The sequence below is a fragment of the Myotis nattereri genome, assembly GCF_964212035.1.
Source record: "Myotis nattereri genome assembly, chromosome: 3".
NCBI lineage: Eukaryota > Metazoa > Chordata > Mammalia > Chiroptera > Vespertilionidae > Myotis > Myotis nattereri.
The window spans coordinates 24,954,099-24,966,895 of record NC_138077.1 but is presented as its reverse complement, the minus strand read 5'-3'; the positions used below and the strand labels follow the sequence as shown (position 1 = coordinate 24,966,895).

At 44.2% G+C, this 12,797-nt stretch overlaps 1 protein-coding gene across 1 annotated transcript in view; it reads right to left on the bottom strand.

The window, feature by feature from the left end:
- NMD3 (NMD3 ribosome export adaptor) overlaps positions 1–12,797 on the bottom strand; it is a 101,338-nt gene that overhangs the window by 87,710 nt on the left and 831 nt on the right. The gene's annotated exons all lie outside the window — the stretch shown is intronic.

Here is a 12,797-nt window from a genome sequence, read left to right as displayed (position 1 = left end):
CAAATATAGAAGCTAAACAAAACCCCAGAAACCTGCTTTAGTCGCCCGACTTCAGCCAGCAAGATCGCAACATTGTTTCAAATACAGAAGGTAAACAAAGGCCAGAAACGTGCTTTCAGCAGCAGAGGCCTAAGAGCTGGAGCCTCAGAGCTAAAGCTGGCCCAGAATAAAAAAAAGAAAAAAAGAAAAAAAGGAGCGGTTAGGAGCTTCAGTCACCCGCCAGCCTGAAAACAGCCCTCAGCCCCTCACCCAGACTGGCCAGGCACCCCAGTGGGGACCCCCACCCTGATCCAGGACACCCTTCAGGGCAAACCAGCCGGCCCCCACCAGTGCACCAGGCCTCTATATAGTAAAAGAGTAATATGCCTCCCAGCACCAGGATCAGCATGACAGGGGGCAGCGCTCAAACCCCCTGATCGCCCTGCGGCTGTGTGTGACAGGGGGCGGGGCCACAACCTCCCTATCCACCCTGCTCTGTTTGTGACAGGGGAAGGCGCCCCAACCCCCTGATCAGCCCTGCTCTGTGCCTGATAGTGGGGAGCTCCCCAACGCCCTGATTGCCCTGCAGCTGTGTGTGTGACAGGCTGCGGTGCTCCAACCCCCTGATCAGCCCTGCTCTGTGTGTGACAGGGTGCAGCACCCCAACCCCCCGCCCCCCACGGGCCCTGCTCTGTGTGTGATGGGGTAGAGCCATAACCTCCCCATCGGCCCTGCCCTGAGTGTGACAGGGTGCGGCGCCCCAACCCCCTGATCCGCCCTGCTCTGTGTGTGACAGGGGGTGGTGCCCCAACTCCCCAATCAGCCCTGCTCTGTGCCTGACCAGGGGCTGCACCTAGGGATTGGGCCTGCCCTCTGCCACCCGGGAGCAGGCCTAAGCCAGCAGGTCGTTATCTCCCGAGGGGTCCCACACAGTGAGAGGGCACAGGCCGGGCTGAGGGACCACCCCCCTGCCCCCTGAGTGCAAAAATTTTTGTGCACCGGGCCTCTAGTCTATTAATAATAATGATATAGTATACTAGAGGCCCAATGCATAGATTCGTGCACTGGTAGGGTCCTTTGGTGTGGCCTGCAGGGATAGGGCTGAAACCAGCTCTCTGATATTCCCCGAGGGGTCCCAGATTGCGAGAGGGTGGTTTTCGGGTGATGCACCCCAGAATCAAGCTCCCTCCTCTCTAGTTCTGGGTGCATCACCAGGAACTGCAGCTGCCAAGTCACTGCATGCTGGGGTCCAACCCCAGCAGGTCCAGGGGTCCCCAAAGGTGTGGACGGAGTCGGCGAAGAAGGAAGGACACGGAGACAGCGTTCAATTGATCAGCAGCCTAGCCTGGATCTCTAGCCAGGATCTCCAACGAAGTTCTGGTTAGGATCTCCAGCCAGGTTCTGTGTCCATGTTCTCTTGCTAGGTTCTCCAGGTTCTCCAGCCAGGTTCTGTCCAGGTTCTCCAGCCAGGTTCAGTCACCAGGTTCTAGTCAGGTTCTCTTGCCAATTTCTGTAGTCAGGTTCAGTCCAGGATCTTTTGCCATGTTCTCTCCAGCGAAGTTCTTCTGTCTCTAGGTTCTGTGTAGGTTCTGTCTTCTTAGTTCTGTGTTCTAAGCTCTGTCTTCTAAGTTCTGAGTCTTGCTGTCTTGTTACATCTGTATTTATACCAGTTGATTCAATCCTATCAATCTCTATTACAAAGGTTAGGGCGTTTCTTATCTCCATTCCAGGGAGTAAAGATTATGTAGCTTAAGCATGATTGTTCGTAGTTAAAGTGATTAATTACCCACCTGGCACTTAGTTGAAGGGTTTTATTCCCTCCCTAACTTCAGGGGAAAATCCTCACCTGGGGAAACAACCTTTCTCAGAGACATTGGTTAAAACATAGTGCCAAGAAGGTGAGCAAACATATTAAGAACAGTATGCCATATATGCCAGGTCCTTTGAAACAGCAAGGATGGACCGGCTCCCGGCAATTGCAGCTCAGCAGCTCCTGCGTTGAGCATCTGTCCCCTGATGGTCAGTAGTATGCATCATAGTTACTGGTTAGAGCAGGGGTGGGCAAACTTTTTGACTCGAGGGCCACAATGGGTTCTTAAACTGGACCGGAGGGCCGGAACAAAAGCATGGATGGAGTGTTTGTGTGAACTAATATAAATTCAAAGTAAACATCATTACATAAAAGAGTACGGTCTTTTTTTTCAATAGTTTTATTCATTTCAAACGGGCCGGATCCGGCCCGCGGGCCGTAGTTTGCCCACGGCTGGGTTAGAGCATATTCCCCCTGGTGGTCATTGCACATCATAGCTACGGGTTGGATGGTCAGACGGTCACTTAGGCTTTTATATATATAGATGTGAATACAATTTGTTAAGGTATTCTAGTAAGTGCCACCTACATAGTATCTAGCGTCAGTCCGCACGTATCTGCAGTCTGATGGAGGGAAGCAGAGGAGAGATGGGAATACTGCCCACATGTGCACAAAAGCATCACATCCATCTAGTTCAGTAACACAGGAGACACTGGAGGAGAGAGCTGAAGAGAATGAAAAATGTGGATAGTCAAGTAAGAAATATAAGGTAACAAATCATCAATTAGAAACACACCCCAACTGCTTGGAAACATCATAAATTGTCAAAGCTCTCTATCCAGTGGAAGAAGACACAGTCACAATGAGGTTTGGGAGAAAACACATATTATAAAATTCAACTGAGCAATGAGCAGCAGCCTTTACTATAGATGAGAAACCCTCTCCAGAATCACTTCTGCTTTGGAACATACATGGCATATTTTACAAACTGTTGTTCTATTTTGATTCTCATCTGCAGACAAATCAAGTTAAAACGTAATATGTCCTTAATGGCAATTGCTAGTTTAAAGTTATCATTAAGCATATTGCTTCCTAACTCTTGGTTATATGTTTGGAAAACTGCTAAGAAATTTAACCACAGACAGTGTTTGAATGTGAAATGTAACTCTTTGATGCATACTGTTCTTTTGGAATTTGCAGGTAGTGCTAGGGTGTTACACTCGTTTTATTTTTGTGAAGTAAACAAATAACCTGACTTTAAACCTCGATGAGGCTAGTCAATTAAATTCCGTACATATCTTATTTTCAGCAATTATTGAGTGGCAGTATATTAGCTTTCTCTAAATAGAAATGACCTTTATAATATAGTTCAAGTCCTCAAATTTTCATGTTATTACTCTGCAGGCTTTTCTTCAACTTTTTAAGATTTTTCTGTTTATTATTCATTTCGCTTTTTTTGTTAAAATTTTAAACATATTCAATTTTCTTGCTATAGAAGACTGACAGATTAATAAATAAAAAAATTAACTTGTTAGTTAAATTAAATGCAAAAATACATCAACTTTTTAAAAATATATTTTTATTGATTTCAAAGAGAGGAAGGGAGAGGGAGAGATAGAAACATTGATGAGAGAGAAACATCAATCAACTGCCTCCTGCAGGGGATCGAGCCAGCAACCCAGGCATGTGCCCTGATCTGGAATCAACCAGCGACCTCCTGGAGCATGGGTCAATCAATCAATTCTCAACCGCTGGATGGTGAGCACATCATCCGGGTTATTCAATTTTAACCCATTGATTTTGTATTGGGTTTAAATTTATTCATCCACCAAATAGTTATTGCCTGCCTTTCATGCATTAAGCATTGTATTAGGCAGAACAAAATGGTGAGCAAAATCTTGTAATATTGCTTTCATGGAACTTAAGATCTAGTTAAGGAGAGTTAATTAACCTAAAAATTATACAAATGAATGAAAAACTGTGCCTTGTGAGGAATGCCACAGAACCCCTTGACTTCCATCTGTATTATGAATATTTTTTCCGTGTGCAGCTGTATATTCATCCTCTTATTGGAGACTTTGGAGGAGCCCAAGTTCTTAATTTTAATGAAGTCCAATTTCTCAATTTTTATGTTACTTATTGTGTCCTATTTAAAATATTGTTATTTATCCCAACATCTTGAAGATACTTAATATTTTTCTTCTAGAAGTTTAATATTTTATCATTCATATTTAGATTTAAAGTGTATCTGGAATTCGTTGAATATTCTATGTATACAATCAGGTTTTCTGCGCATAAAGTTCTTCATTCCTTTCATCAATATGAAAGGAATTCAATATGCAAACAAATATATATATATATATATATATATATATATATATATATATATATATTTTGAAGACATATCATGGTTTCTTCTCTCGGGCAGCTGATAATCTCACTGTAAACAAGCACTGAGGGAAATGAGTGCATGCTCACAGAATCAGAAGCAGGCTGGGGCAGTATGGGCCAAGGAGAAGGTAAGAACAATAGCTGCCATCAGAGATTATAAATTCCATTTTATGACTCACTTGGAAGTTATCCGACTAAGGCTTTGAGAGCCAAGCTAATGTCAAAGTCAGTTGGCATCAGTCCTTAGCCTCCCTTGGTGGTGCACGCAGTAGAAATCTCCCACTTAGTCCTGCAAGCTGCAGCCATACATGCCGTCTGCAGCTCCTCCCATTGGGAAGAGCCTGTGTGCCCTTGAATCTGGGTTGGCCTCCTGGCTCCCTCTGATCCACAGACGGTGGCATGGTGACTTTGTTTGATCCCCCCAGGCTATGTCTTAGCAAGTCTGACAGCTTCCACCCCCCTCTCTTGGGTGCTGCCCACAGACGGACAGGGTAGCCTAAGGAGGATGCGAAACCTCTGGAGGATTCCCGAGGAGGAGAATCGTGGCCTTCAGTGGACAGCCTCACCAACTGCCAGGCTCGAGAGTGAGGCCACCTGGACCTTCAGCTCAGTTGACTCTCCAGTTTAGAGGTTGGCAAACTACAGCCTGCGGGCTAAACCCAGCCCTCAGCCTGCTTTTATGTAGGGTCCTTGAGCTAAGAATAGCGTTTGCCTTTTAAAGGTTTGTAAAAAAAAAAATAAATTAAATAAATAAATAAGTCAAAATAATATGTAACAGAAGACATCTCACGTGGCAGATTTTTCACAAATACATCGCCTAAGGCAAGAGAAAGAAAGGAAAAAAATAAACAAATGGGACTACATCAAAGCTTCTGCAGAGCAAAAGAAACCATCCTCAAAACGCAAAGGGAAAAAAATGCAAAGGGAACCCACTGTATGGGAGAACACATTTGCCAATTGAAAATCTGATAAGGGGTCAATATCCAAAATATATAAAGAACTCATACTACTCAATGAAAGGAAGACAAACAATCCAATTTGAAAATGGGCAAAGGACCTAAATAGACACTTCTCCAAAAAGGACATATGAAAAAGTGCTCAAAGTCACTAAACATCAGAGAGATGCAAATCAAAACGACAATGAGGTACCATCTTACACCTGCCAGATTGGCTACCATCAATACGTCAACAAATAAGTGCTGGCGAGGATGCAGAGAAAAGGGAGCCCTAGTGCACTACTGGTGGGAATATAGACAGGTGTATTCCCTGTGGAAAACAGTACGGAATTTCCTCAAAAAATTAAAAACTGAACTCTTGTTTTGACCCAGTGATTCTACTTCTAGGAATACATCCTAAGGATCCCAAAACACCAATAAGAAAGAATATATGCACCCTTATGTTCAGAGCAGCGCTTTTCACAATAGCTAAGATCTGGACACAGCCCAGGTGCACATCAGTAAATGAGTGGATAGAAAAGCTTCGGTACAGCCCTGGCCGGTATGCTCAGTGGCTAGAGCATCGGCCTGCACACGAAAGGGTTTGGGGTTTAAGTCCTGGTCAAGGGCAGGTACCTGGGTTGCAGGTTCGATCCTCAGCCCTGATAGGGGCTCATGGGGGAAGCAACCAATCTCTCTCTTTTTCCCTCCCTCCCTTCTTCCCTCCCTCCCTCCTTCTCTCCCTCCATCCCTTCCACTCTCTCTAAGTATTAATGGAAAAAATATCTTGTGGTAAGGATTAAGAACAACCAAAAAGCTGAGATACATTTACACAAGGAATACTATGTAAAAAAGAAGGATCTCTTACCCTTGGAGAAAGCAGTATGGAGGAACCTAGAAAGTATTATCTTAAGTGAAATAAGCCAAAGAAACACACGTATCACATGATATCACTAATATATGGAATCTAATTAACAAAATAAACTGATGAACAAAACAGGTCCAGAGGTGAATCCCAGAGAGAAGGGGGGGGGGGAGGGCGTGTGTGTGCAGAGAATAACCAAGGAACTTGTATGCATACATGCATAATCCATAGACACAGACAATGGTATGGTGGAGGCCTGGGATGGGGTGGGGTGGGAATTCGGTAGATGGGGGCAATGCGGGGGAAATGGAGGACATCTGTAATACTCTCAACAATAACGACTAAAAAATATAGTCATGGGGATAGAAAGTACAGTATTGGGAATACAGCCAATGGTGCCAGGTGAGAACTGGAAATATGAGGTGGGGAGTAAAGTATATGATTATCTAACCACTATGTTGTACACCTAAATGAATACAAAATAATACTGAATGTAAACTGTAATTAAAGACAAAATTTTTAATTAAAATAAATAATAGAATATGCAACAGACATAAAGCCTAAAATATGCATTATCTGTCCCTTAACAGATAATTTTGCTGATTCCTTCTACAGCTGAATATAACTGTGTGAGTAGTGCAGACAAAAACACAGTAGAGCCACCCAACCAAGCCTCAGAATTGTGAGAAATATTACACTGATATCTTTTAAAGTTTGCCCTTTCCCCCACGGAGGTATAACAATTAAAAATTGTATATATTTAAGGTATACAATCTCATGACTCACTACACATATAAATTATGAAATATTCACAACCAAGCCAGCCAACATATCCATCACTTACTATCTTAGCCATTTTCCTTCATGTTGAGTACACTGAAAATTTACTCTTAGTAAATTTCGAAGACACACAATTGTCAACGTAGCCATATGGCTGTAAGCCAGATCTGGAGAACTTATTGGGCTTGCATAATTGAAACAGTTTTAGCCAAGGTACACTGGTAATTATCAAAGTAACAATCTTGAAAAAATCATAAATTTGTATCCTTTGATCTTTCATTTAGGGTTGAAGGGAAGAGAAGCTGCTGAGGACACAAGATAACTGAAGACTTATGAGTGACAGTCCAAGATTTTGTTCCTTCAGTCCTACAGTCACTCAACTAGTGTGTTCTAGGCCATTTCAGGCACACTGACCATCCACCAGTGCGGCAGACCATGCTGGCCTTGGAGCTGCATCTCAATCAGGTTTCATCATTTGCTGACTTTAAGACCTTGAGCCTCATCTTTCTCATCTGCAAAATAGGATAATACCTTCTTTTCCCCCTTTATTGATTAAGGTATTACATAGGTGTCCTTATCCCCCCATTGTCCCCCCCCCCCCCATGCCCTCACCCCCCTGGTGCCTGTGTCCATTGTTAGGCTTATATGCATGCATACAAGTCCTTTGGTTGATCTCTCCCCCTTACCCCCAGCCTCCCCTACCTTCCCTCTGAGGTTTGACGGTCTGATCGATGCTTCTCTGTCTCTGGATCTGTCCCTGTTCATCAGTTTATGTTGTTCATTATATTCCACAAATGAATGAGATCATGTGATATTTCTCTCTCTCTGACTGGCTTAGTTCTCTTAGCATAATGCTCTCCAGTTCCATCCATGCTGCTGCAAATGGTAAGAATTCATTCTTTTTTACCTCAGCACGGTATTCCATTGTGTAGATGTACCAAATTTTTTAATCCACTCATCTACTGGTGGGCACTTATGTTTCCAAATCTTAGCTAAGGTGAATTGTGCTGCTATGAACATAGGGATGAATATATCCTTTCTGACTGGTGTTTCTAGTTTCTTGGAATATATTCATAGAAGTGGGATCACTGGGTCAAATGGGAGTTCCATTTTTAGGTTTTCTTTTTGAGGAAACTGCATACTGTTCTCCACAGTGGCTGCACCAGTCTACATTCCCACCAGCAGTGCACGAGGGTTCCTTTTTCTCTGCATCCTCATCAGCACTTGTCATTTGTTGATTTGTTGATGATAGCCATTCTGACAGGTGTGAGATGGTACAGCATTGTCGTTTTGATTTGCATCTCTCGGATGATTAGTGACTTTGAGCATGTTTTCATATGTCTGTTGGCCTTCCTTCTGTCTTCTTTCGAAAAGTATCTATTTAGGTCTGTTGCCCATTTTTTGATTGGGTTGTTTATCTTCCTTTTGTTAAGTTGTATGAGTTCCCTGTAAATGTAGGATAATACCTTCTCGACTCAGCCATTATTACAGTTAAAAGTGAGGTAAGGTCCCTAGAAGTGCACATAACCAGTGTTCTAAAACATGTTCCATTTGCCACTGTTATTCCGCTAGGTTCTGAGAGCATGCTGAAAGAAATCATAAAGCAGTCTCCCCCCCCCCCCCCCCCCCCCCCCGCCTATTCCTTTCCCAATGTAAAAGGGCAGCAAAAAGCTCACAGAGATCCTCCTTGTAATGCAACTGGCGAGATGCCAAAAGCCTGCCCAAGACAGCATGCTTTCATCTCCCAAACTCTTGAATTCTACTCTTCTCTCACCTTTCTCTAGGTTGCAGCTCTATACAGATAATCTCTGCTAAACCCTGCAGTTGTGGAAGCCAAATGTTCGCCCTCCGTTCGGAGGACCTCCCACAGCACCCTGGTTGGGTCCTGATGAGGGCAGCGAGCCCAGAAGGTGGCAGGGCTAAGACCCTTAGTCTGGCAGCTTTCTCCCTGCCTTCGGAAAGCCGCAGCCAGCACTAAGTCCAGGGCCTGCACTTACACGGCTACTATCTAACCACAGTTCTGTTGTACACCCATTTTAGCCCTTACATGCACCTCTGTTATTTTCAGAGAACTTTCAAATTACCATACGTGATTTTTAAATGCATATTTCACTTTCCTATTCTTTTCCCTCTGCAGAAAAAAAAAAAAAAGTGCTGATAAGGAAGAAGTGGTGAACCAAGGAATCTCTCAGCAAAAAGAAACGGTGGGCCATGTTAACAGTCGAAGCAAATGTGTGGGTCACAACTGGGGATAGTGATTATGATTAGGCTTGACATTAAACAGATGACCCAGACCCACATGATTTTGAGGAAAGGACCAGGGTGACCAATACTATACTTCTGTGTTTGCATTTGGCCCGGTAGCTCCTTTCAATATATGCCCTGTCCCCTGCCCCTAGTAATCCTCATCTGCTGGTGACCATGTCCTTGCCAGATCCCCTCCCTTTGAACCTATGCTTGCATTTAACAAATCTATACTAATAAAAGGGTAATATGCTAATTAGGGTGGACATTTTCCCAATGTCTATCCGGACCAAGCCACAGTGGCTGCAAGGCCCTGGGCTCATGGCAGCTGTGGACTCAGGCAGCTGTGAGGCCCAGAGCTCAGGCAGCTGTGATCCCTGGCGGCTGGCAGTGGCAGCAGCAGCGGGGTGATGCGGGCAGCGCCTTCCCCTGATCAGCCTGGTCGCTTCCCGCAGAGCGAGGCCAGACTTCGGCTTAGGCCGTGGGGAGCAGGCCTAATCCATCAGTAGGACATCCCCTGAGGGATCCCGGACTGTGAAAGGGATCCAGGACATCCCCTGAGGGATCCCGGACTGTGAAAGGGAGCCACGTGCAGGACGGGCTGAGGGACCCCCCACCAGTGCATGAATTTTCATGCACCCGGCCTCTAGTAGAATATGAGAAAATGCTATAGAACTTCTGTCTTGCAACTTCTGTTTTGGACCCTTAGAATGCTGACTCTGATGAAATTCACATCAACTGGCAAGGTCGAGAGCAAACACTAATGTGCTGATGTAAACAAAAACTGATATGTTGTAATTAACTAGTTATTAATGACAGGAAAGGAGCAAAGGGAAGGCCAGATATTATGGGCATGTCATTTGGACAGCTTTACCAGGAAGCTGCTTTACACTCCCTAGTGGTCCAACAAAGGGGAGATAGATGTATGCCCAGTAAAGCTGGGTGACATAGGAGGGTGCTGTTGGTTACATCTGAGAAAAAAGGTCATTGGCTAGAATGGGTGTGGCCGCTGCAAGCACTCGGAAATTTGGGATATTAATTCCCTAAACAAAGGAACACACACTCTTATGCTCCCTTGGTTCCTCTTGCTGCTCTTGGGACTCTTGGGACTTGTGTGACTGTGGCTTGTGGGGCTCCCTTGCACTTGCCCACATGGCCAACCCCTCCACATGCAGAGCCCCACATGCAATGAACTCATGGACTGCAGCTAGCCTGATGCAGTACTGGACCAGATCCAACATGGAAAGGAAACTCTAGACAGGGGCTTTGCTTCAGCTTTACTGAAACCCCAGCTACACTTCTATGACTGGACTAAGAGAAATGGGACTTTGGAAACGCAAATAAAAATCACTCGTTTTGCCATGCAAGTCTCAGAAAATCCTTTTTCTTAAGATATCATAAGGACTCCACCCCTAGCACTCAGTGGGGAAAAGCTCCCCCTCCCACTTTGTCTGATAGCAAAACCACTGATGCCACCCACTGACTTAGACTGCCTTACTAAAAACTGTGTTTTGAGAAGTGGGGATAGAGGCTGTTTGTTTAGAACACTATGTTTGTCTGTGGAATAGATGATATCCTTGGAGAGTTCTCTGTGGGAGTTGAAGTGGTCATTGTTAAACAGAGTAAACTTGACATAGCTCTTGCCTAGCAGAGTTTATGAGCTTAAATGGATGAGCTCACACTCACAGACATCTATGCTATGAGTCAGAGTCAAAATTACCACAGGCAGAGGTCATATACACTATTACATATTTGTGGGGCATGGCTACAGTGTTTGGACAGGTTCAAGCCTTGGACTGAGGAGAGGACACAGTCCTCTCATTGCCACGTGCAAGTCCCAGCTTGGAGGGCAGAGCCCTCCCAGCACAATTATAGCCAACAGCTATAGCTGTAAGCTTGAACCTATGGTCCGAACACGTGGCCTCACATGCCTGAGTGATGTAGGCTTGACAGAGTTCAGGTGCATGTAGTTGAGTAGGATTGAAACCTACGAGAATGTTGTAAACATTTGATCATGCCCTTACTTTCCCTCGTGGCATCTGCTATAAAATAAAGACACGGCTGTGGGCGTGGTCACTGTCTCTCCATCAGGGGAGCAGCCTCACACCGAGACCCGGCTTTCTGTCTTTTCTAAGCCTTTCGCCACCCCCACTCAGGGTCACTGAACCAGGCTGAGCTGGCATGGCACATAAGGCGCCCTGGGGCTGAGCATGCCATGGCCATGCCGGCTCGCCACGCATATTCTCGCTTTGTTTCTATTAATAGAACGGAACTAGGAGTTTAGATCAAGTATGCCCAGCTAAATATAGAAAACTCCTCCTGGATTTTATCAAATCTTCTTGAAATACACATCACAAGCCCAACCAGTGTGGCTCAGTTGGTTGTGTGTCATCCCATGCACCAAGAGGCCACTGGTTTGATTCCCGGTCAGGGCACATGCCGGAGTTCCAGGTTTGATCCCCAGTGGGGAGGCGTGCAGGACGCAACCAATCAATGATTTTCTCTCATCATTGATGTTTCTGGCTCTCTCTCCCTCTCCCTCTCTCTATAAAAATCAATAAAAACATATTCTTTAAAAACATACACCACAGGAACTTGTAGAATGCATCACTGCTTTTACCAAAATTATGCACAGGAACTCTAAAGTGGCCCAAGCTCCACCGAGACCAGAATTGTGCTGTTCTTTGAATAACGCTAGTATTTAATTTAGTGAAGCATCCGAAGCAAGTAGGTACGAGAATGATCCAGACGATTAGTCAGTCCATGTAGGTGAATGGATTTGTAACTTGTGTGTTCTCCTCCAAAAAGTTCCAAAGTCTCCACCTCACATAATGCCTGTTAACCTCAAAATGGACTTTATAATAAAGAAGTCTGGAGGGCACTTGAAATTTCAGTGATCACTGATACTGGGTCAACCCAAAATTATTCATTTAAGAATTAATAGTATGTGTTTCACATTTAAAATTGTATTCTTCCTGAGGGGAAACAATATGAAGAGCATCTCATAAAGCAGTGCTTCTCAACCTTCTGGCCCTTTAAATACAGTTCCTCATGTTGTGACCCAACCATAAAATTATTTTTGTTGCTACTTCATAACTGTAATGTTGCTACTGTTGTGAATCGTAATGTGAATATCTGATATGCAGGATGGTCTTAGGCAACCCCTGTGAAAGGGTCGTTCGACTGCCAAAGGGGTCGCGACCCACAGGTTGAGAACCGCTGTCATAAAGAGGGTTCTTGCCATCCAATCAAACATCTCAACCTTCCTTCTAGTTTACAGAAAATGAGGTCAATAGAGAAAAAGTTAAATGACATCAGGAGAGAAAAAAGGCCAGACAAATAGAGAAAGTAAAACCCTCTGAGATAACTGGCCTAAACTCTTCACCAAGTCAATGCCATGAAACAAAAAAAGGTGGAGGATTGTTCCGCATTTAAAGAGAGCGTCATAACAGCAAATGCAATGCATGCCTCTTCATTGGACTCTTTCTACAACATGTGACTTTTATTGACAACGAGAGAAAGTTGCATGAAGGCTAGATATCAGGTGCCATCAAATTATAAAACTTCTTAGATGTGATTAAGTTTCTTATATGGCTGCATAGAAGAATGTCTCGGTCTTTATTCTTAGGAAGTGCAGGCTGAAGTATTTAGGGAAGAGAGAAAGAAGGCATTTATGGAAAAATGTTATACAATCTTGGAGGCCTTCGTACGGGTGTTCACTGACCTACTCTTTCAACTTTATTTTTTCGTAAATATATTTTTATTGATTTCAGAGAGGAAGGGAGAGGGAGGG